The sequence below is a fragment of the Brachycentrus maculatus genome, unplaced genomic scaffold (assembly GCF_059751285.1).
Source record: "Brachycentrus maculatus isolate JH-2025_06_01 unplaced genomic scaffold, ASM5975128v1 h1tg000010l, whole genome shotgun sequence".
Classification (NCBI taxonomy): Eukaryota; Metazoa; Arthropoda; class Insecta; order Trichoptera; family Brachycentridae; genus Brachycentrus; species Brachycentrus maculatus.
In genome coordinates this window covers 700,902-726,600 of record NW_028280764.1, presented here as the reverse complement: position 1 = coordinate 726,600, position 25,699 = coordinate 700,902, and the positions used below count along the sequence as shown (strand labels likewise).

The 25,699-nt window shown below is 31.4% G+C and overlaps 2 protein-coding genes across 2 annotated transcripts in view; one reads left to right on the top strand and one right to left on the bottom strand.

The window, feature by feature from the left end:
• The window catches only part of LOC148313520 (MKRN2 opposite strand protein), a 31,262-nt gene extending 11,732 nt beyond the window's left edge, over positions 1 to 19,530 (bottom strand). Inside the window, exon 1 of the mRNA XM_088261450.1 lies at positions 19,439 to 19,530. The gene's annotated coding sequence lies outside the window, so the exon portion shown is untranslated. The remainder of the gene's footprint in view (positions 1 to 19,438) is intronic.
• eys (eyes shut) overlaps positions 4,107 to 25,699 on the top strand; it is a 55,496-nt gene continuing 33,903 nt past the window's right edge. The window contains exon 1 of the mRNA XM_088261405.1: positions 4,107 to 4,251. The gene's annotated coding sequence lies outside the window, so the exon portion shown is untranslated. The remainder of the gene's footprint in view (positions 4,252 to 25,699) is intronic.

Sequence of the window (25,699 nt, the reverse complement as noted above, 5' to 3'; positions counted from 1 at the left end):
TGTCACTTAATCAGGTCGTAAGTTCTGTAAATACCCAAACTTTTGTATTTCCATCCCAATAGATTCTTCATCTATGTTGAAATTGATTGATTAATAAAAACGCGGTGCTGAATAAAAATATATTTATGATTATTCAAATGAAAATTTAAATAGACTGAATGTGTTTATATTTTAGTAGCCCAAATAATGGACTCTAGACTCAGACAATGAAAAGTTTCGACAAGCAAAATTTGACTAATTGGATCCAGTCAATAGGAATAAAAAAAAACACAAACCGAAAAAAATACACTCCTATAACCTTTAATATTTATTATGAACTTCTTTTAAGAACACATATTCATTTAAAAATCACAGCTGTTGTTGATCGTAAACAACTCATAACATTATGTATCGCCTTTTCTAAAAAAAATACTAAATGATTTAATATACGTAGTACATGAGGAACATGGTCCAAATAAAATTAATATTAAGAACATGAAGCAAATGTATCGCTCGAAATTCATACCAACAAAAAGGTTTCGTTATCTGATGTAGAATCTTTTTGCTGATTTGTATCCTTCGAATGTTCCAGAATAACTATTTTGCAGAACGGGCTGCTACTTTCCTGCTTACGCATAAATTATATATTCCGTTTGGACAAAAAAAAGTTTCCAAATGCGACACATATTTTTTTGGCTAATAGCTGTTGTCTCACTTTATATTTTACTGACCCTTATCCGCACACAATGGTGCAAAGGGCACTGGATCAAATTGATGTTATGTTAATTAGATCGTGAAGGCAACCTGATCAGCCCTACGCTTCGGGTAACAGTCCAGGGTAATACGAGTAATATTAGAGTGAAAAAACACATATGTATATTTTGATACCCCTAAGAATCGAACTTGGGACCTACAGCATGGTAGCCAAATGTTCTTAACATTACACTATGAAGGTGGACGATATATATTAAAACTTGAATGTAACCTTTTTAAAATTTAAAGAAAATTGTTTTGGAAAGAAACGAAAGCCAGTGTTTCAAATACCGATTGTATGTTGTTTCATCAATTTAGTTTTTCCCGTCTGGAAACCTTTTTCTCATCTTTTTCCTCACCCTATTTGAAGACTGTTCGATTGAGATTTATGTCTGAACGTGTGTGTGACCCCTCGTGTATTGTACAACATGTTGTATTATTTTGTATTGTATCTTTTAAGTATTTACACAACAGGGAAGGCTTCACCGATGCGAGTATAAACATTATGCGGTCTGCTGCACACCCTTTGATCTTCTTTACTTTATAGAGATAAATTTGAGAGACTGCCATTTAAAAATAAAAATAAACAGATATTTTTTCTACGTGCCGTTTTAAAAGCATGAGTTTTATTTCAATTGAAAACTATTTTTTAAAAATAAATCCAGTAAAAATAAATACGGCTTTGTTTTTGCAATGCGTCTACGTTTTTTTTACAAACAAACTTGATGGAAAAACTCCATAAAGTGTTTCTAAAATGTTACACGTTTTTCTCGATAGGAACATTTTAACTAAAAATTTTGTTTAAACAGCAACCTTTTTTTAAATACATTTTTTGTTTTTATTATATACACCAATTTTTGCGGCTAAACGGCTCATTATTAAAAATAGGCATCAAACTGTGGTAGATATTTTTTCTACTCAATTTCAACTCATATAAAATATTTTCACTTAGTAACAAAAAACGATTCCTCGATAAAGTGAAATATTAAAATTTGTAAACTTAATATAAGATTATATAAATATTTACATATATATATATATATATATATATATATATATATATATATATATATATATATATATATATATATATATATATATATATATTCTATGTATATATATATATATATATATATATATATATATATATATATATATATATATATATATATATATATATATGTATCCATACATAATATATTTCATATTCATAATTTGAAAAATAACGATGAAAATCAAAACTTCAATTTATAAAATTTTATCCATGTTTAGAAGATACTTACAATATTTTTAAAATAGCTTCAAAGTAAAATAAATATTTAAGAGAGTATAAAAATCTTTTCACTAAAAATCATGTTTTCAATTCAATAAATTTTAGTATGATTCATTAGTCTCAAAAAAAAGGTTCTCCGACTTAGTATTACTACTAACTTAAAATAAAATGGAATCTTCACTTCAAACCCGTATCCACACCCCGATAGTGCATAGGGCACTACATCATATAAACGCAGTGTTATCTTGATCGTTAACACATAGGGGAAAGGTGATGAGCCCTCCGCTTCAGGCGCCAGTCCAGGGTAATATTGAATAAATATTAGAGTGAAAATACCATTTATATTTATTTGACCCCCTCCCCTGGGAATCGAACACGAGCGTGCTAAACATTACCCACGGAGGCGGACAAGTTAGAAATAAAATGGAATAGTTATAACATAATTATGCAGAAACTTTTAATTTTAATTCTCAGTATTTGTATAGTAAACCAACGGAGCAAGCAAGTTGAAATAATATAGACTTTAATATTCTCTTTATTCCACTCTGGCTATTTATAGCCAACATTAAAAGTATATTACAATAGTAAATTTAAACCAAGATGTGACCAGATATTCCTATACGTGCATCCCAGTAACATAGTATGGAACCAAGTCGCCATAAAAAATATATAATAATAATATAAACCGCTATAAATCTTTATTTCACATCAGTATGTGTTATTTTAAGGGTTAAGTAGGTACCTAAATTACTTTTTATATTGATACCTACTTAACCATTAAAATAATACATAATTGTTAATTATATATTTATACTTACATTTCACCTTTTCCAAATCAGGTACCAACGAACGATGAATTGGTTGTTGCTGTAGAAATATTTGATGTATGACATAAATTAATTACCAGTAACTAGTACCTACTGTCAAATACATTTAAGGACATTGAAACGAGGATTTTGAAGTTTTTTTTTTTTTAATTTTGAAATTTATAAAATTAAATAATAAACATCGATAACCGTAAATAAAAATTCATTGACGCACTATTATTTTAAAACCTTTCATTTAAAAAATATTTCGAAATCATCTTTATTTATAATTTTAATAACATTAAAAATAACATTTATATGTTTTAGTAAAGTAAACCAATGAAACATAATACACGATTCACAAGAAATTATATATAATCTATATTTGTACCTATGTATGTACATTTGTATAAAAAATACTATGTTGTGATGCTTCAAAAGATATCAGAAGAAACAATTATGAAGAATATAAAATAAAAATACAATTTTTTCGATAAAATTGCCACTCATTACAAATTAAATTGATATTTTTACCGAATAAAAAATGTTTTTACGAACGTATTATGTCACGCATACAAACACGTACACAAATGTATATCTAACCCTGCAGGCATATTTATTATTTACATTATCAGAACGGGCAAACGTTTCGTATTTCACCGCAGGCAAACAATGATGTTGATTTATTTAGAAATTTATCCCATGATACAAATCAAGCGACGTTCTGCAGGCCACGAGGCTCTCCCTTGACCGTGTGTTGTAAAAGTGAGTGGCTTCGGGGTGGTATTAGCGGAGGTGCGCCGCAGTAAACATTGGTCAACCCTCGGGGGTTCGTTACCGTTACCGGCCATGCGAGTACCTAGCTGTGTTGTTTACCGAGTTCCCATGACTACTCGAACTAGGGGCGACTAGCCTGTCATCTCCGCGAGTCCGCACTAACCCAGAAACAAGCAAAATTTTAATCCTAGTAAACTAACATCTACCAATTAAACTTTTATCCTATCAACCTTATAAAACGAGCGAGGACTTTCGACTCGGTGGTGACACAAACTGTAACGCAAAATTTGTCGCAAAGGTGTGGGCAGAAAACCGCAGAACTAGTTTACTCTAGACGGCCGTAAAATGTACGGAAAACTCGTGGCGAAAAAAGGAATAATTTCAATTTATTATTCCCATTACGGGAGGGTTATGAGGAAATGACCCTTTTATAGAATCGCTTGTTTTGCATCCGGTAATGTGGCGTGAACGAAAGCTCCCGAGTTTTCCGGCGTACCCCCGCCCCAGGCCAGATCTCCAGTATGTTTCTGTCCGTTACTGGAAAGGTACCTTCCCGAGGAGCTTAGGCTAGTGATGAGCTTCGCGAGAGTGGGAGAACGTGCCGAGATTTGAATTTTTAAAAAGGACGCTCTGAACAACAGAACAAAGATATTTTTTGAACACGTGAGTACCTTTTTACGAGTATAATAAAGTGAAAAATTACCTACTTAGTTATACTACATTTTTATATTATCATTAAAACGATCTATGAATCTTTATTTGTGACTTTAAAGAGAGTTTGTATGGAACTATTTTAAATTTTAAAAATCTTCGTAGGATGTGCGTTTGATTGATCAAAATCAATAATTAATAACAACAATAATAATTTTAGTATTTAACGTATAAAAAAATAATTAAACTGTTTCAATTTTCTACATAAAAAATCTCAAAAAAATTATATGTCCATGCAATTTTAATAAATGTATTTCTAAAATTTCCATAAAGTCAAATAATTAATAACTGAATTAGTAGTGATTTCCTTTCTCTAATAAGTTTTATTATACAATTAAGTACATTTTGTATTCTAAACAAATAATAATAAAAATTAATGAATTGTCCCACACACGTAAATACACACACACACACACACACACATATATATATATATATATATATATATATATATATATATATATATATATATATATATATATATATATATATATATTATATATATATATATATATATATATATATATATATATATATATATATATATATATATATAATATAATAAAACATGACCAGATTTTAGGTTTTAATAGATTTGGTCGTGCAAATGCACTACCGTCTTTCATTATCGTCCTAGATCGGCATATACGCACTTACATGAATATCGGAAAAACTTTTTTATGAGGTTTGATGTTCTTTGATTGAAAATTGGATTTTTATAATAGTTAGTTTTATTTGTTATCCATGTATTTATTTGTATTAAACAATTTGACACTTCACTTAAAATGGACGTAATACCGTATCAGATTGAATTTAACGATAAAGGATTGGAATATACCATATGTATTTTCTTCTAGTAGATTCTTCATCAAGAAATTTTGAGAAAAATATATAATAAATATATAATAAATGTAATATACATCATGTGATATTTTTATGAAAAAAATATAATGAATGGAAAGCTCAAAGAGCTTTCACATTTTTACTTTATGTTTTAACTTCCGAAAGAAATCATATCCGGTCCTATGTCTCGCCCTTCTCTCTAGAAACAAAATATTATGTTTGTAGATTTTTAAAATAACATCATTTATTTTTAATAATTTGAGAAACCTTACTCTCAATGTGATCGATATTTTTGTTGTTGTTTGAAATACAATAATTTATTTTTCTATTTTTGAATGCGAATTACATAAAATAACATAAAATACGTAAAACATCTATCTGTCCCATACGAATTTTTTTTATTTCCAATAATATTTGACGGACCCCATGGCGTAGTAGCGAAACTGGTGTCGTGGGTTTGATTCTCACCAATTGCAAAAGTAAACTCAAGAAAGGCTGATTGTCACTTTGTCTAAGTGTTTTTCACATTTGCCTTCCTTATTGTGAGGTGGGAACGACAACGAAGGCGATACTGGAATGAACATATAAACAGAATGTCAGAAGATTCCACGTATCGCCCTCCAAGGCAACCCTGAAGGACGCAGACCCCCAGGCAGACCTCCGAAAAGATGGAAAGATAGCTGGGAGTCGACATCCCAAGAGCGACATGCGGAGGCACAAACAGATCCCTAGGATCTACAAAAAGAAGAAGAAGAAAAAGAAGCATTCCTTATTCTTACTATACTTGTACTAATATACTATAGTACTTGTCTATTGCTGTAAAAAACCCTCTAAAAAAGTAGATTTGCAGATAATTCCTTTTAAAAAATTACTATACGTATTGACTTCTTAACTCAATCGTCGAATGAAGGCAAGGCCATCAAACCTGTAATCGAAGTTCTTAAATAACGCAATCAAATGAGTTCGGGGAGAAAGAAATTACTACTATATGGGAAAGGAAAGGAAGGAGGAAAAGGAGAATAGTAGCAACAGCTTTACCACTCGGGGTTCCATAACCGTACTTGTACCGGCTTGTGTAACTTGGATGATGCTGGTGTGATGATGGTGTCTCGAAGAAAGTTTTATATAACAAAAAATGTACTGGTATCAGTATATACTATATGTAAGGTACCTTTGTGGTATGTTCTTGACATCTTTTAAGTTATTGATAAAACATTTCATTGTTGTAGAAAAATACTTCCCTTAAAATCGATGAACGAAGAAACTTTTTTAGTTTGAACCGTTAAAAAATCAACAGGTATTCGTACAAAATGTACTATTCCTTAGTGACATTAATAATAATCGATTAAGGACTATAAATATATTCGTTGCTATTTGCTGCCTATAAAATGGATGGTTGAGTGTGAATGACCTGCTAGGAATTAAATTTAACTAGTACGAGTATGTAATCTTTCAAACAGTGAAGATATTTTATAATAAGAGCTTGTATATATTTTTTTACAAATTCTTCACATTTACGTCAATATTACACATGTTTTTGAAATTAAGAATAACAATGATTTTGTAGGAAATTAAATACACACACAAATACATATAAATATTTAAGAAATTTTTTAACGATTAAAATAAAAATATTTTAAATAGTTTAAAAAACTGCAACCCTGTAATATCACGATTCTTCAATCTATCTTTGTTTTCTTCATTTTCTATTTTTTTTTATAACTTGTGTTTGACATTTAAAGGAAGTGTCTAAAAAATGGATAAATTATGATATTTTTAATAAAATTGTTACATTCAAATATTGCTACACGTAAAAATAAATTATTTTGACTGATACCGACAGAAAACTATCAATCAGACGCTTTTTAAATGAAAAAAAATTAGAGAAGAAAAAGTGAGGAAATTATAGTTTTATATATTTCTACTTACTGTCGTTAAAAATCTTGGTAAACTAGACGAATTTGGTTTCGTTTTTTGTCGGCTTTTTATTAATTTCATGGGTTCCATACGCTTGTATTATATTAGGGAAAAATATTTTAAATAAATTACTGCAGGATACATCGGGTCAAGTTCCGCTTATACGCCTCTTTATAGAACTGTCAAACTTTTAACAGGTTGACAGAATACGGATTAAAATTAACTGTCAAAAATCATAAAATATGAATATCTACTAATATTAAATACCACATTTCTAACCATTATTTATTAAAACACCCATTCAATTTTATTTCATGCAAATAATTTTGATAATCTCATTTACGATAATCATATAGCCCAAATAACGAAAATACTGCCTAGATACACCGCAATTCCATGACTGTTGAGTTAGTATTTTTTTTACAAATATTAACTGAATTAACGCAATTCCATGACTGTTGAGTTAGTATGTACCTACGGATTTTTTTTGTATTTACTGCTATTAAAAAGTACATGACTTTTTATTTCCTTTCTGTAATAAGGAAAATACATATTATCTTTTGAAAAATCTGAGATAACTTAAGATGCAATAAATCATCAGCTTTATATTACAAATATGTGCGTACATACTTGGAACCACTTCACTATCAGATTTTCGTGCAAGCACGTTGAGTTAGTGGTTGAACGGGGCTAGTGTTCTATAAACATGCACAAGCGAAAAGTTTCAGATTAATATCCTCGATTGCAAGAACATAAACTCCAATTTCGTAATACTTGACTTAGGGAAGCGAAAAGTTAAAATGAACACACTTACCTATGTAGGTACAAATAATAGTATAAACGCGTTATATTTTATATCCGCCTTTGCCTTTTCCGTAGTGTAATGGTCAGCGCGCTCGGCTACCGTTCTGGAGGTCCCGGGTTCAATTTCCAGAGGAGGGTCTAATAAATATAAGTGATTTTTTCACTCTAATATTTATTAAATATTACCCTGGACTAATACCTGAAGCGGATGGCTGATCACCTTTCCTTCGTGTGTTAACGATCAAGATAATACTGCGTTTACATGATGCGGTGCCCTATGCACCATTGGGGTGCAGATAAGGGTTTGAATGAATATTTTATCTCAAACAAATTGAATTTTTAAAAAAATTGTTTGGTCTTGTTCAGGTTTCCATTTTTACCATCGGGGACCTCTTTAGACGTACTTTAGTAACCCGTGCACAGTAAAAAAAAACTTTTCTTTCACTTATGATTTTTAAATAAGGTCGTTTATTGTGAGGAGATCTCTTTATTTTTTCCCTTCTATTTTCCAACATATTGTGCTACTGATATTGAGCGTTATTTTTACATTAACCCTTCTACAATCGTCTTCGTTTGTCATTTTTCATATTCCAGCTAATTCTTTCCATCATTCTCCAAATGTATGCATGTATATGTGAATTTTCTCTACACGCTCACACAGACTCGTTGTGAACCAACCGTAATCGATATTAATATATTATATAGCATTTGTTCCACCGGTATTGCCACATGCAATCAACAGAATATTAATTATTCGTTATCATACATACTTACTAGGCACTAAGTACCTTTAGCTGTACATGTACATTGTAGCTATCCCCGGATATAATACCTACCCTACTTTTATATTAATGTTCATTAATTAGGTACCCTCCTATAGTACCGGACCTACATTCACTCGGCCACAACGCATTGGCACTTACTTTCAAGGGATGAAAAAATAATAAGTATATTTATATTATTTTTTGACATCTCATCAAAGATGAAGAATATGGAAGTCTGGGCATTTACGGGGCTTACGACCGTCATAGGCTGGTTTAAGTGATCACTTTACACACGTGTAACATTCACCAATTCTACCCATTATTGACAACCACACTACTCAAATTCTTGGAAGTTCTATATATATGAACCAATTTAGAAACCTTGTTCATGAATCACTAGAACTTCACTAGAGACATCTATTGGTGAGATGTAAAGAAGCTTTTTATTAAGCAGAAACTCTTATATTAGTATGTGAAATCCGAATCCTGGATTATAATCACACACATGAGAAACGCCAGAAAATACCATTTTCATTTTTATTATTAAGCTTATAATTTGACCAGATAATTTATTTACAACATTTTGAGTGTGTCCAAATACTTGTTCACAAAATCTGGATTATCTCCAATTACAGGAGTTATTTTCATATTATTTTTTGACAAAAAATAATATGAAAATAATAAATAAAAAGCTTCTTTACATCTCACCAATAGATGTCTCTAGTGAAGTTCTAGTGATTCATGAACAAGGTTTCTAAATTGGTTCATATATATAGAACTTCCAAGAATTTGAGTAGTGTGGTTGTCAATAATGGGTAGAATTGGTGAATGTTACACGTGTGTAAAGTGATCACTTAAACCAGCCTATGACGGTCGTAAGCCCCGTAAATGCCCAGACTTCCATATTCTTCATCTTTAATGAGATGTCAAAAAATAATATGAAAATAACTCCTGCAATTGGAGATAATCCAGATTTTGTGAACAAGTATTTGGACACACTCAAAATGTAGTATATTTATATTAATTTACATTATATACGAATGGACAAGAGTACGGCACGTCGAGGAGATATTTCGGACTGCCCAAAATGGGGACACTGCCGCTAGGCGCTGCCTACCCAACACGATAACTTTTAATTCATTTCTGTGGTTGAAAAGGATGCAGAATTGTAATTATTGTCAGTTTTTTTAAGCAAATCAATTCATTTATTTAGTATACCTTCTTACTTGATAACTTCCAATTTATATTGAAAAAGAATATGAGTATCTACTCATCAATTTCTTGTTTATTTCATATAATAATTTTTTTTAAATGTATTAATTTAAAATCAAACACAGAATTTTGAGTCTACTAAGTGGTATTTTATTAACAAAAACACATTAAAATAAATATCGTGACAATTGTTTCGCCTGGTTATGGCATTTTTAAACAACATTCGTTTGAAAGTGCCATAACTAGGCGAAACAATTGTCACAATAGAATTTTTTATGTGTTTTTGATAATAAAATACAACTTAGACTTAAAAAAATCTGTGTTTGATTTAAAATTAATGCATAAATTAAAATGGAGTTCTACAAATTAAACGCCAAATCAATAAATTCTTGTTTATTGTTCATAAAATATTGAGTTTCCATTGAATAAAATATCAATCAATTAAAATTAAATGTTTTTCATCGCGTGAATAACTATAAATTGCGATTGGCAATCAGTAGTCAATTATTCCCATGACAGTCCGGGAAAACATGAATATTTAAGAGAAAATTAATTTTGTCTGCTGCAAATCCTGCAGAGAACATTGTACATGACAGAAGATCTTATATTTTGGAGAAAATATTAAGTAAAATATATGTAACGCGGGTCATTGGATTAAAAAAAGAAAATACTTATTTCTAAAGAAGATTCATAACTCGATATCATTAAACAGTGATGTGGTTAAAATAACATTTTTTTTAATAATCTTTTTTATTAATTATTGTTAAATCACAAGATTTGAAGGACTAAAGATTTCATTGAAGATGTAATATTTCTCATTTAATATTATACTGAATTATCGACTTATATACCACTTATTTATAATTTATGGCTTAATCATGGCAATTCAGAGTAACCTATAAATTTCGGAAACCGTTCAATATGAATAACAGTCCATTTTGAGAAACGCCGAGCCGCCGCGCGCTGTGCTCCCTTATTGGAGCGTTGTTTCACCATAATTCGCAACATGTTTACATTCTAGATAATTTACGAAAACGGCACCTGTTTTATCAAACAGTAAACATTTTTACACCAAAGATTAATGGCGTACATACCGCGATGGTGAATACCAATTCAACGGGCAAAATTAAAAACTCATTTGTTCACTAAATTATTTCAATATATAAAGTGTACAAAATAATACTTTCTGTATCTTAAACTCCAGTTACCCAGTAAAGAGATGTGCAGAAATGTAAGTAAACATCTTTTTTTACATGATTGATATTAAAATTGCTTTACGTCCATTTTATTATTTTGTCATTAATCATTATTTTTATATTTATAATGTTCTGTAGAATCCACAGTAAAATCGAGATTACTGATTAATACGATCTACAATGTAGATCGTATTAATATGTAAACTCGATTTTACTGTTTTTTCAAAACTAAAAATTATGTTACGCGGATAGGATGTACTATATTCATAGAAGGTATACATTATGTAAAATCTCCTTGTGAGTCATTTCTAAAAAATACCATTTTTAACTAAACGGAATATTTACCAGGATAAATTAATCTTATTTTTAATTATAAAAATGCTTAACATTGTCGTCTTCGAGCGAAATTATTCACACTAATAACTAAACCTCTGTCAAACTGACGATCCTTGAACTAACGAAAACATAGAGAAAGAAATGTAAGAAATACAGAGTAATTCCAATTTTCTGCTTGTTGTCGTTAAAATTAACGTTAAACTTTACGTTACTGAGCTGCGTTTACATTGATTTTTAGCACATGGGATACAATGTAACTGTAGGTATTTAGTAGAAAAATTATAGTTGTAACTGGATGAGGGTAGGATACGGGAAGAGGATCAGCTCTTTTATATGTATTTTTGGATAGAAGGTCAAATATAAACGGGATTTCTGAATACGGGTATTAAGATCGGGGTTGTGGTCCTGTGGTTAGTGTCGCGGACTCTTGTGTCAGAGTTTCTTGGTTCGAACCCACTGTACCATAATTTGATATCTATTTCTAATAATGAAATAAGTAGTATGAAATTGAAGTATTTTTGAAAAAAAATAAAAACACCCATATAAAAATTTCTTTAAAAAAATAATCTAATAATGCACAATAATGGCGCTGTATAAATAATCCATTATTATTTTGAAAATATACATAAAAATACACCTCGTTGACGAAGAAAAATTCTGTCAGCACATCTTTATAAATAATTCAGTTAAGTACCAATGCTTATTCCTACATATCCAAGTGCCATTTTTTCTTTTTAATAAACTTATTCTTACCCCTTTTGTATGTCATCAAACTTACTCTGAATTTATGAGTATAGCTACGACCCTTCTGATTGTAAAGTTTTGTGAAAGCACTGAAAAGTTTAAAACACCGGGTTGTGTTCCAATTAAGGGACTCTGCAATGCGATTGTAATAAATTTAGTGGAATCATGATGGGGTAAAATAACCACATCAGGCGCAGAGTGACTGAATTTTTTTTTTAATGGAAATTTTTTAGACCTCACTCAAATTGGGACTTTGCAATATTCAATAAGTGCTGAAGAATAGTTGGTTTTCTTTTTCAATTTAGACAACTTAGATCAGAAAACTTATTTAATTAATTATTATGGGTACTAATATATTTATAATTTTTTTACATTACTCACCTTATATACAAGGGTTGGGGCATGAAGTGTTACTAACTTCACGCTGCTGTAGCAACTAAACGGCTGATGACGGCGCGCTCATGTTTTAACATGCGTCAGTATGAGCGCTTGTGCACTACACGATAATTTATCTTCCGCTAGTCGAGTTTTTTTTTTAAAAATAAAAGCGACAACGACAGTTAAGTTTGATCACGACCGCGTGTGACCGTAATCACACGCCGATCAAGTGCACCAATCCGAAGAAAGACGGCCAAAAACACAAGCCAATCTAAGCCAATCATCCGTTTTATCATGCTAACCGGACTGCCGGACGGTAAAATTCCGTGTAATGCACAAACGCTCTATGGAAGCTTATGGTTTTAGATCGCAGTTAAAGATATATATATATATATATATATATATATATATATATATATATATATATATATATATATATATATATATATATATATATATATATATATATATATATATATATATATATATATATATATATATATATATATATATATATATATATATATATATATATATATAACTTGCAATTAAAATAAAGCTATAAAACCGAGTGGTATTACAAGCTCAAGATTACCCACATTCATTTAACTAACGCTCAAGATAACAATACATAAATCTTATTTACCCTATTGACCCGCATGATGAAATAAATCAAAATATATATTGTAAAACGCCGATAGCTAAACGGTTTTTGGGTTTTCAAATTTTCCCGCCAGTCGAATAAATTTCTTGCTTGTTCAACACGTGTGCCTAAATTATGTACCAAATAATGGCAAAATGGTTTGGCGAAAAAGTTTTCAAAACCCTTTTTGCAAAAAAAGTTGGGTACCTATTATATTTTGAGTAGGTGCTCTGACACAAGGAAAAAGTATTTTATACATGTTAAAATACGGAATATTACACTTTCATAAGTGGATTTCATCACGGAAAAATGCACTTTAATTAGTGAATTCCACCGTAGAAATTTGCATAGTATACTTTTATGTTTTAAATAATACAATGTAAAAAGTTTTAATTCTTAATGGATAATTCAATCGCCAAAGATTGCATTGATAAATTAATATACTTTTATATTTTAAACAACATTTTCTTTGAATTCTTGTAAATATTTATAAGGTATTTAACCGCTTGGTGTGTTATCTACCCATTTCAGAAAAACTCTCGTGTTTTAAATCTCAAATCGCCATTTAAAATGCGAATAATTTATTAAAATAAATGTAAATTAAAAGCGCTATCTATTAACAACGGAAATGAGACTCCCCACCTCCCCAACGTGAAAAACTACCTTTTGGAATAATGTCAGTCGCCGAGCTGGTGGCCATATTTGAATTTAGGATTAATACAGATACCTACGTATTATCGTGCTATATCTTTATACCCTCCCCACAGTGGCGGATCAACCTATCGCAGAACCTAATAAAGATAAAGCTTCAGGGCCCTGGGATATTTTGGACGCAGGTAGGAATAATTGAAATATTATGAATAACGAAAAATGGAAAAGAAACGAATATTTCAGGGTTGATTACAAAAACCACATTTTTTTAGAACAGCATTTTTTCAGATTGGAATCAACATATTTCTTGTGAACTTTTATATTTTTTTTCGATAAATATCAATATCGCTAAAATATACAGGGCTATACATACTATATAATGATATAAACACCTTACGTCTTTCTCATATCCACTCGTACAAAAAAATAAGCCCAACAAACCATTAATATTTCTAGTCGCTCGCGTATTAATTTTTATAATTTTATTTTACTGCTTTTTTTATAATTTCTAGTTTAATTGTTACATTTCATTACCTTCAGCACTTAACTTTACATGCCGAAATTTTAACAATGATAATGTTTGTTATTAATTTTAATTTAGATTAGTTAGGCTCAAAGGCGCACTCCGCCGAGACACTCAACCCCCGGCTACCATTACATTTGAGGCAAAACTCCTCAGGTCTAAAACATTAAAAAGTCTCAAAACTAATTACCGCACTACCATAATGTACACAAATACAATCCTATAGAAATCAGGATGTTCGAGATGAATCTCTTCAATTCTCCGAATGAATCTCTTCCTCAATGATAGAAAGTCGCATTGGGAATAATGACCATGATCTTCAGTTTTGCTCCCTGAGATCTCCTGACTTTATTTGGAGAGGATTCATAAAAGAACCAGATTATGTATTGCCTCAACCAACAACTCTTGCCATCGTGCAGAACCGAAAAAAAAATCAAAAAATATTCCTAGGTCCATCACTGTACACCCTTATGTGAAACTCAAGTACCTGCCATTATATACACGTAAAAACATTTTTCGTTAGGACGGTAATTTAATTGGTCATCGTTATAAGGGCCATTATGGTCATCATTCCTCGAAAATAACATTGTCGTGGTCAGACAAAATATGTTCACCTGTGCAATATTGTGGCATCCAAGGACCTTGCTATTTTACTAAAACACATCGAGTTCACAAATGAATGTTCATTTGTGAACTCGTTTTATCCCGATATTCCCCAATAAAAAATGTTAATATGTATTAACATTTTTTATTGGGGTAAAATAGTTATAATTAGTGATTATCGTCTTAACTAAATCGATCGTTTTCGCCGAAAGGAGAAAATTGACAATTTTTTACCAAAATGTGAATTTAGTTTATCCTGGGTCTACCCTCAGTTTATCTCGTTTGGGTAACCGCCTGATAGTTCAGTGGATAGCGGCTCAATATTGGATCATTTACTTCAGTAGATATCGCGCCTGACTAGGCGTCAGAAGGATCCAGGGTGGTTGAGCAAAAGTGCCTCATTTGATAACCTTATCTTGATCACACTCGAGTTGAGAATCAAACTCAGGTGCTTCTGTATGGCACCCAAAAGTGCATACCAATTCAGTACGGAAGGGGAGTTAAATAATTCTATGGTTTTTAGTGTCGAATTTTCATGAAATACATAACAATTTTCCTCACAATAAAAATAACTAAAAATGGCAAACAGTGTATTTTGCGGTAAGGTAAAGATAAAAAGATAGGTTAAACGTATGATTGACGAACGACCACATACATGACATCGCAATATGTTTGGGTTCCGAACTCGTCTAAATTTTATTTATCTGAAGGTGACGTGATCCAATATCGTTTAGTGCTTTTAGATATAAAGAAAAATATCATTCGGAAATCTTTCCACAGAAGATCTTCTCTCCTCGAATCATCTTTATTGTACCTCTGCTGGAAACAATCTATATTATTGGAATTTGTATTCCCTAATCGTGTAACATTCATAACTTTAACCTGACATAACTGAATCCGATTTAAATGTCACGGTAACTTTTTATCTCATTATATATTATTTTTGTATTTTTAATTTATTTCTTTATAAGTTAGTGCATCGTCAGGTCAAATACTATGAGAAATAACGTCAAATTAACTGGAAACCACTTTACATATTTTAGGTAGGTACTTAAATCGATATGCATGTTATTGTGGATATTTCAAGACTAACAATTTTTTTTTAAATGTGGAAAACGCTAGAGACAAGAATAGTAACGATGGACAGAGAATGATAAAATATGTTTTAGATGTTTCTCAAAAAATAACTAGATGTTTAAATATTCTATAGGTACCTAAATATTCCGTTTAAACTCCAAAATTAGATGAATCGGGTAAACCATTATTTTATTTCGTATTAAAATTTTAACATTTTAAAGGTTACCTCAAAGAAATCCTAACAAGATTTAAATTCACGATTTTATTTATTTTGAATAATGTTTCCCTTTTTAATGTTTTACTTGGACCTTTTAATTGAGTAATTTCTTTATGAGGTGGGTCTGTTTTTGAAAGCCTTTCATTGTGCTCTCTGTGGTATAATGTGCACATGACACGCGTTCATACTTTATGGTGTAAAGTGAATGTGTAACGTATTTTTTTGTGATATTACCGATTATTATTTCGAGCTCCACTAAAACGTGCGGTCATTCCACCCGCGATGAATTTTTGCGCCTGATGTTACCCCAACCCTTCTCGCCCGTAAACCGCCCTCCGACCATATTTCCATTTATTTGTATTAACGTGGCAGCACTATAAAATTCTCCGTTTCTGCCTCCAAAGGGCAAAAAGCTCTGCCCAATATTACTATTTTATAAGCTTAATTACTCCCGTTGAAATCGCTCATTACGAATACAGAACGAACTTCGTTCAGCCCTCACGAATGACTCCAACTTTCCGTAAAGTGTACGAACTTTTAAGGTGTAAATTGTAACTTACGAAAAGTAAAATTATGTTTGAAATGTTTGTTCTAAAATTTTCCACTAAAATCTTTCTCGATAGCAATTTCTTGTTAAGAATAAAGCAATGGTACCAACATAAACTGGCACCACGTTGATGCAATTTGTTTCTTTGCATTAAAAGTGCATTAATAAAAATGAACCCGTCTTCTCACTCGGCGTTTCTCAGTATGGCAGCGTGCGTCATGTATTTAGCTTATCGTACAGTACACGGTACAGCCGTGCAGCACACGGTACGATGGTACAAAGCTTTATGCGCTAAGCTCTTCAATTTCTGTTTCGCCGGAAAATGCACAAGCCGACTGCGGCGTCGGCCGTGGAAAGGCGCGCCAGGTTTTCTGTTTCGAAATTAATTCACGAGGCCCGAGTAGCGAGTAGTTAGTCGCGGGTAGCTCCATCCGTACGCGCCAACCAGCTGGTACGGCCACTGCGAATCAATACTCCATCACTCGGCATATCCAGCCGTACCTGGACTGATGACTGCCTACTGCCTGCTGCCTGCTTCCCGCAGCGTAAACTCCGCCGCTCGGGAGCCGAACTTTCCCGCTCACGGAACGTAACGTTATCCCGACTTCGCGAATTATCCCGGAGTGGCAACTTCATTAGCGCCTTGCGAGTTTTTCATGCGTGCTCGTAGCCATGAAGGGATTTATGATAATCCCTCCCGACTCGAACTTTATAATAATATTTTGATGTTACATTAATACTTATCTCTGTGTTTAATGTTTTCAACTTGTATAAAGTGTGCGAAGTAGTTTTAACAGTTTGTGACACGAATATCAATGAAACCCTGAGTGAAAATATACCCGAACTAACTTCTTCTTGTTCGCCTCCGTAGTGTAATGGTCAGCACGCTCGGCTACCGTTCTGGAGGTCCCGGGTTCGATTCCTAGGGGGGGGGGTCTGATAAATATAAGTGTTTTTTTTCACTCTAATATTTATTCAATATTACCCTGGACTGGTACCTGAAGCGGATGGCTGATCACCTTTCCTTCGTGTGTTAACGATCAAGATAACACTGCGTTTATATAATGCAGTGCCCTATGCACCATTGGGGTGTAAATAAGGGTTTGAATTGAAAACTTCTTCTTACAATGGTCACGGATTGGCATAGAGATGCCTATCGTTATAAACTTTATGAATATTTTGAGAGTCTTCTGGTTCCTTCATATCTGAGCCACTTGGGTGTATCTTCTAGGTATTGGCAATTAACAAGTTGCGCTTCCCTGTCACCGTGACGTAACGGGTGTACAGGAAACGATAAAAGAAAATAAACAACTCGTCACTGTCAAACTGAGCACAAAAGAAATTTCCATCTGAATAGTGACATTTTAGATTCTGACAGAATATTTTCCTGTAACATTGTTCCAAACGAACTTAACACCTATAATAAAATCACACTTAATAAACTTATATATTTAACTCTTTTAACATATTCAAACATTTTATCATATTAATATAGAAGTTAAGAACATGGATTTTTTATTTACAATACTGCTTAGTATATAAATAAATACGTATGCTGAGCTACAAAACCCGAAAAGCTATGTAAATTTACGTGTAAACAAAGAAATAACAATAACTTTTTCGTTTAAAATGTAATCGCTTTCAATGCCTCTATAATTTGTTAGAAATACCCTATTTTATTTGTAAGATTAGATCGAAGAGAAAAGCATCTAGGGAGCCACAGCGGAAAACATGAAAAAGGCCAACAGAAAAACTATTCCGGCAAATGATTTATTGTAGCTAAATCTCTATTCTAACGAATACGTGTTGGGTTATTTCTTTTAATATCGACTCGATACTACCTACATATACTTACACATTCACATTATACTAAGTACGCACGTTTCTACACGAAATGAAAAAAAAACATAATATTTCGTAACAGATTGTTATAAACTCCCGCATAAAGGTTTTTATTCGTTGCCTACGTGTGCCCACGAAAACGATAAAATTATTTATTGTTCGCAGTTATCTCGAGAGAAATGTAGAATTTTCTTTTTTCAAGTTAACTTGAACGACTTTACTATAAAATTAGATTAAACTTTTAGCTACAGTGAACTTGTGTTATAATGTTCTCAGTAATGTGCCGGTTCTTTCAGAGAGCGTAACTTGAATGAGATGATGTACAAATCTACGTAATAGAGCTATATTATTATTTCATTTAAGTAGAAAGGCAAGAAGCCAGAGAGGACATGGAGGGAAGGAAATAATTGCGGCCAATTTATTTAACTTTACCGAGTTATCAAAATTTCCTTATAACGGATGCTAATGGAAGTAACTAGATTTGTTAAAATTATTAACCGCTTATAATATTGGTTTGAGATTTCATAAACGTGTTTTCACAAATGATTACTTTGTAAAACTTTGTAAAATTATTGTATTTATTTCATTTACTATTTTGAGATATAACTCGTTTTATCGCTATGTGAAATAACTTCAGTTGGATTCAGAGAAATTATTTCAAATAAAAATAAAACGATAACAATAATATCACAAAAAATATGAACTTCGCTTTTTTAGACTAGATAATTGAAATATGGCCATGGCTTGTAGGTTGTAAGAATTTGATGTGTGTATATTTTGAATATATTATTTTACGAATACTAGTACATAATATACGTATTTAGGTAGGTGTATTAACATACCGAGTTATATGCTGTTGCTCGAACGAATCACTTTGAAACCTCTCATTGTGTGCACACCGCAAATAATGTTTTCGGCCGTGGAATGCGTTGCACGTCTGACATTTTGTGCAAGAAAGTAGGAATGAATATACTTGTGAGTATTGTACGGCTCTAACGGCCCATGCAAATTACTCACTGACAAAGTACAAGGTCTCTGGGACAGATACAAATCGAGTTCACCATTCGCGCCTCTCATTATTTATTTATTTCGGCGTTTTGTATACCTACGGCTGTTCGCGACTACGCAATACGTACCTATGTTGCCTCTTTTACAACGAAAAGTAATATTATTTAAATGGCCGGTAAATTTATGATAGCGTGCCTTCCTTGAAATATTCACCCGTAGACATATTTCAATATGGAGATGATGGTATGAATTTATTGGGAAAAAATAATGCCTACCTACTTAAAGGCTTTTATTCAGATTAATGATTTAATGTCCACGAATCATGGCATCATGATAAAACATAAAACCAAGTAGAATGTTATTCGCTAATCTAGATGGAAATATTATAAAATACTGTTGTATAAATATAACTATTACTTTATTCAAAATTACCAAAATTTTCACTATGGAATGAATAACAAAAAAATATTAACAGGATTATATAAACATTTAATAATCAAGGATCATATTAATCAAATACACATAATGAAATCGACGCCTTACAGCATAAACTTACGAATTACATTTATATATTTCTTAACCTTTATTCTTGAATATTTCAGTTTTTTCCAACATTATTATTAGGAAACTCATCTGCCTCATTCTCTCAAGAGACTCCCACATAGTACAGGTATGCAACCACGAGAGGTCTATTAAGGTTATTTATAATGACTAATACATTTTTGCTTGAAAAAGAATACTTGACCTCCAATACGTGTTTCTAATCTTCGAAGTTATGTATAGGTTTATTTTTATTCCGTCGATTTTGTTTTACGCATTTACCGCCGAATTACGTTATCAAACGTGCCTTGCTAAATTTTATGATATGGGCAAAAATACGCACGACAGTTAAAAGCCGACAGGTACTTAAGAGAAAAGTATTTTCCGTGTAACGAAGTCACGCACGCTTCAATATTGAACTAATCCTCCACTCGGCCGTATGAAACCTCCGCTGTCTATGAAAATATTCCCTTAATTCAAAACTTCTTCGCCTCCCTAATACGAGCGTTCGAATGAAAATTTCGTGTCATGATAATATAAAGTTTGACGGAGGGAAATGAAAGAGAAAGTGAGTACAGGAATATGAAATATTTTCCCTTTAAAAGATTTGCTCATTTCAATTCGATTTAAATTCATTACTCAAAACCCCATTTCAAAACCAATGCATAAAAGGCTAAATATAAAATATTTTCCTGTTATTCAAATCATTTTCCCCCAAAAATACGGCGTAGGTTTGATACTTTAATAACACCATCGACTGTGTAATGTATTGATTACTGTTGTTGAATAAAAGCATAGTATTTTTTATCGAAATGTGTTCACGAATAATTTTAAGCTAAAGAAAAACTAACTCCAGAAAATCCAAGAGATCATTTTTCCATCTTATATTGGTAATTGAAAAAAAATGAAAGTGATGAATGTTACACGGTGTATAAAGTGATCACTGCCAGCCAATAACAGATTAAAAGCCCTATAAATATCCGGTCTTCAAAATATCTATATATTGAGAAGACAATTTCATAAATATTGATACATCAATAAAAAATATATATATGATTAACTCCTAAGTGGAGCCTTTTGTGGATTATTTAGCCTGTTTGTAGAAGGTTTATAGATCATTAATTGAATTTAGTTTCTTCTAGCGTAATAAAAAACATGTTTTATTTTAATCTGTGTTATGAACAGGAGGTATAATCTAGTGTAGGTCAATCAGGAACTGTTTATGAAACTGTAGGGAGTAGGATTAGATAAAGAGTTGAGGGGGAAAGATTCCTCTGAACCCAGGAGAGGACTTTAAGATGGAAAGATTGGTTTCAAATTATTAATTGACATTGTAAATATTGATTTTTAATGCAAATAACGGTTAAACTAAAACGAAAATAAATCTTGAAAATATCAACGCCAATTTTGAATTTGCACAAACATTTTCAACCAATTTTCGTATTAATATGGCATCAACAATTAATTTACATACCATAGTATCGTGCTTCAAAATATGGCCGTATGGTAAAAACGCTCGGTAGGTCACCTACATTATTCGTTGCTCACAATTTATCACGTTTGGTACTTTGAATTCAGTTTACTGATGGTTCTCTTATTGGGTGTCCGTATGGAATAGTAATTACGTTTTCCCATTAACATCCCGCCTCTAGTTGACTATAATTCAATACTAAATACCATTACACCTATAAACCTTCTCAATTACTGGATACTAATTTAGATGTGGTCTTGTAATACAAGATTAGTTTTTCTTATCATATCCAAATCCAAATTATGTGTAGGGCACTAGATCGTATCGATGCAGTTTTTCCTTGATATTTAATAAGTGAGGGCAATGTGTTTAATCCTCTGCATAAACCAAGCTAAGACACAAAATGCCGAACCCTCTTCTAGTGGAATGTAAGGCCTGTTGACGACAGTCAACAGTCCGGCTTCTCCTAGGGAATTTTACGTGGTTTCCTCCCAGCAATGAGCAAATGCTGATAAGCTCCTGATTGGCCCACACTGGTTTATCGCTCCTTTTCCCAACGCAGATTAATATAAACCTTTTTTTAATTAAAATTTTACTTAGTAAATATAACTATTTTTTTAAATCTACTTTGACACGTGTTTCAATGCATTCCGCATCATTTTCAAACACCGTATTTTCAAACACAAAATGATGCGGACTGCATTGAAACACGTGTCACAATAGATTTTAAGAAATAGTGATATTTACTAATATAATATATATATATAGTATTATATATTTGGTTCAAATATAGAGAACTTTCAAGAATTTGAGTAGTGTGGTTGTCAATAATGGGTAGAACTGGTGAATGTTACACGTGTGTAAAGTGATCACTTAAACCAGCCTATGACGGTCGTCAGCCCCGTAAATGCCCAGACTTCCATATTCTTCTTCATCTTTGATGAGATGTCAAAAAATAGTATTTACTAATTAAAACTTTGATTAAAAATGGATAGATTTTACCACAAAGTGACTGCCGAATCAATTAATGAAATCATATTTTTTTAACTAGAAGAAACAAAATGTACTGAATGATCTATAAATCTTGTAAATAATATCAAGGTAAATAATAAATGCAACATTCATCTAAAAAATCCTCCGTTACAGATTTTCGGAAACAAGTATGGACGGGATTTTATGGAATTCAAATATATTTTTGATTTCTATCATGCAAAAACCTAAATGGAGCTAGAGAGAAAAATATAAAACGATCTCATTATTTTGATGGCACAGTGTATTTTTTAAATAATACACAGGTTAATACAAAAGCTGCTGGTATAATTATTATCTTGAATCTAGAGCAAGAGTTCCCATTTGAAGGTAGTATCGGATAAAGTACAAGTATGTTGTATGTGTGTAGGTCCTGTACTGCTCGTATTATATTTTACTCAGGCTTCAGTGAACAGCGGAAAGCAATTTGAACCGTTTAACGTATTTCTCGCTGACATACTCGTTCGTGTAGAGAGATTCATTCTATTTGGCGTCACAAGAAAAGAGAAAAAGGAAAAATGGGTTTCTTTTAATAGAAAAACTATATCAAGTACTTCAACAACACATTTTATTGCTTTTGAGTTTTTTTGGATAGAAGATAAATAATTGTGTTATTAATACATAGTTTTAATATGCAAAGCATTTCCTTTCTGGTAAGTCATTTTTACTTTTTTTTTTCAAAAATGTTAGTATAGAACCACGAAGAAGCGACCGGTAGACAAAAATTTCTGTTAGTTCTATACTAACATTACTAATATTTTTTGTTAAAAATGTAAAGAAGTAATTGCATTCTTATTATAAACACAAGTAATTCTATTTCATACTATTTGTATGGGCTTAAACTTGCCTTTTATTACTAATAGAAATCAAGTTGTCTGCTCAATAAAAAGTTTCTTTTCATCTTACCAATAGATGTCTCTAGTGAAGTAGTGATTCGAGATCAATGTTTTAAAATTGGTTCAAATGTTTATAACTTCCAAGTATTTGAGTAGTGTGGGTGTCAATAATGGGTAGAATTGGTGAACGTTACACGTGTGTAAAGTGATCACTCAAACCAGCCTATGATGGTTGTCGGCCCATGTTACATGCCCAGACTTCCATATTCTTCATCTTTGATGAGATGTCAAAAATAATATGAAAAATAACTCCAATAATTTTGTGAACAAGTATTTGGACACACTCAAAATGTTGTGATAATATTATCACCGACAATTTGATTTATTTTATTTTAACAAATATTTTTATTTATTACTTCTATAAGACTAATACTTCTGTTTTATACCTTCCAAGAGAAAATTCTCGCTTTACAATATGGTTCGTTCATGTCATCGCTATTTCGAAGTACTTACCTTTGTGAACGGAACAGCTATTTCCAACAATAAAGAGAATATACGAAGCATAAACCTAAAACCAAAATATCTGATGAGCGCACTTAGTACTCACTAAGAATCGCAATTACTTCTATCGAACCAAATATCCAAGAATTATTACATTAAAAATCAATTCCAAAGATCTCATGATTAAAATGTTTCTGCTTTGTTTTTTTTATGTTAACTGAGTATTTTTTTATGTCGCCAGCTTAAGCTGACCTGCCATTGAAATTGATTGCGGATGAAGATAATGGATTTGGAGACATATGCTTCATGCCATGTAAATAACATAAATACCTACCGTTTTTTATGACGTATGCATAAATCAAGAGATTATAATCCCTTATTCGTATTATTGACGACCATAGACGTATATTTCAATGATTAATTACGCTCGGAAATGTTAGATTATATATTTGTTAGTGAAAATTCAGAGATGAAAATACATTTCCCATATTTTTCATCATCCTTTTTAAATATTGTATAATCATATTTATTACAATAGGTATCTAAAAAATATTTAAACAATAAGTTACACAACATTTTGAGTGTGTCCAAATACTTGTTCACAAAATCTGGATTATCTCCAATTACAGGAGTTATTTTCATATTATTTTTTGACATCTCATCAAAGATGAAGAAGAATATGGAAGTCTGGGCATTTACGGGGCTTACGACCGTCATAGGCTGGTTTAAGTGATCACTTTACACACGTGTAACATTCACCAATTCTACCCATTATTGACAACCACACTACTCAAATTCTTGGAAGTTCTATATATATATATATATATATATATATATATATATATATATATATATATATATATATATATATATATATGAACCAATTTAGAAATCTTGTTCATGAATCACTAGAACTTCACTAGAGACATCTATTGGTGAGATGTAAAGAAGCTTTTTACTAAGCAGAAACTCTTATATTAGTATGTGAGATCCGAATCCTGGATTATAATCACACACATGAGAAACGCCAGAAAATACCATTTTCATTTTTATTATTAAGCTTATAATTTGACCAGATAATTTATTTACAACATTTTGAGTGTGTCCAAATACTTGTTCACAAAATCTGGATTATCTCCAATTACAGGAGTTATTTTCATATTATTTTTTGACATCTCATCAAAGATGAAGAAGAATATGGAAGTCTGGGCATTTACATTTTTGTAAAAAGCTTCTTTACATCTCACCAATAGATGTCTCTAGTGAAGTTCTAGTGATTCATGAACAAGATTTCTAAATTGGTTCATATATATATATATATATATATATATATATATATATATATATATATATATATATATATATATATATATATATATATAGAACTTCCAAGAATTTGAGTAGTGTGGTTGTCAATAATGGGTAGAATTGGTGAATGTTACACGTGTGTAAAGTGATCACTTAAACCAGCCTATGACGGTCGTAAGCCCCGTAAATGCTCAGACTTCCATATTCTTCTTCATCTTTGATGAGATGTCAAAAAATAATAAGTTACACAAAAATATTTATATACATCCTTCAATTTAGTCACTAAGTTCACGTAAAAATATGACACTGATGTCCTTTTTCTTAATCTACTATATTGATTATTTTTTATTGTTTATGTGATTGGAAAACGTATTATATATATATATATATATATATATATATATATATAT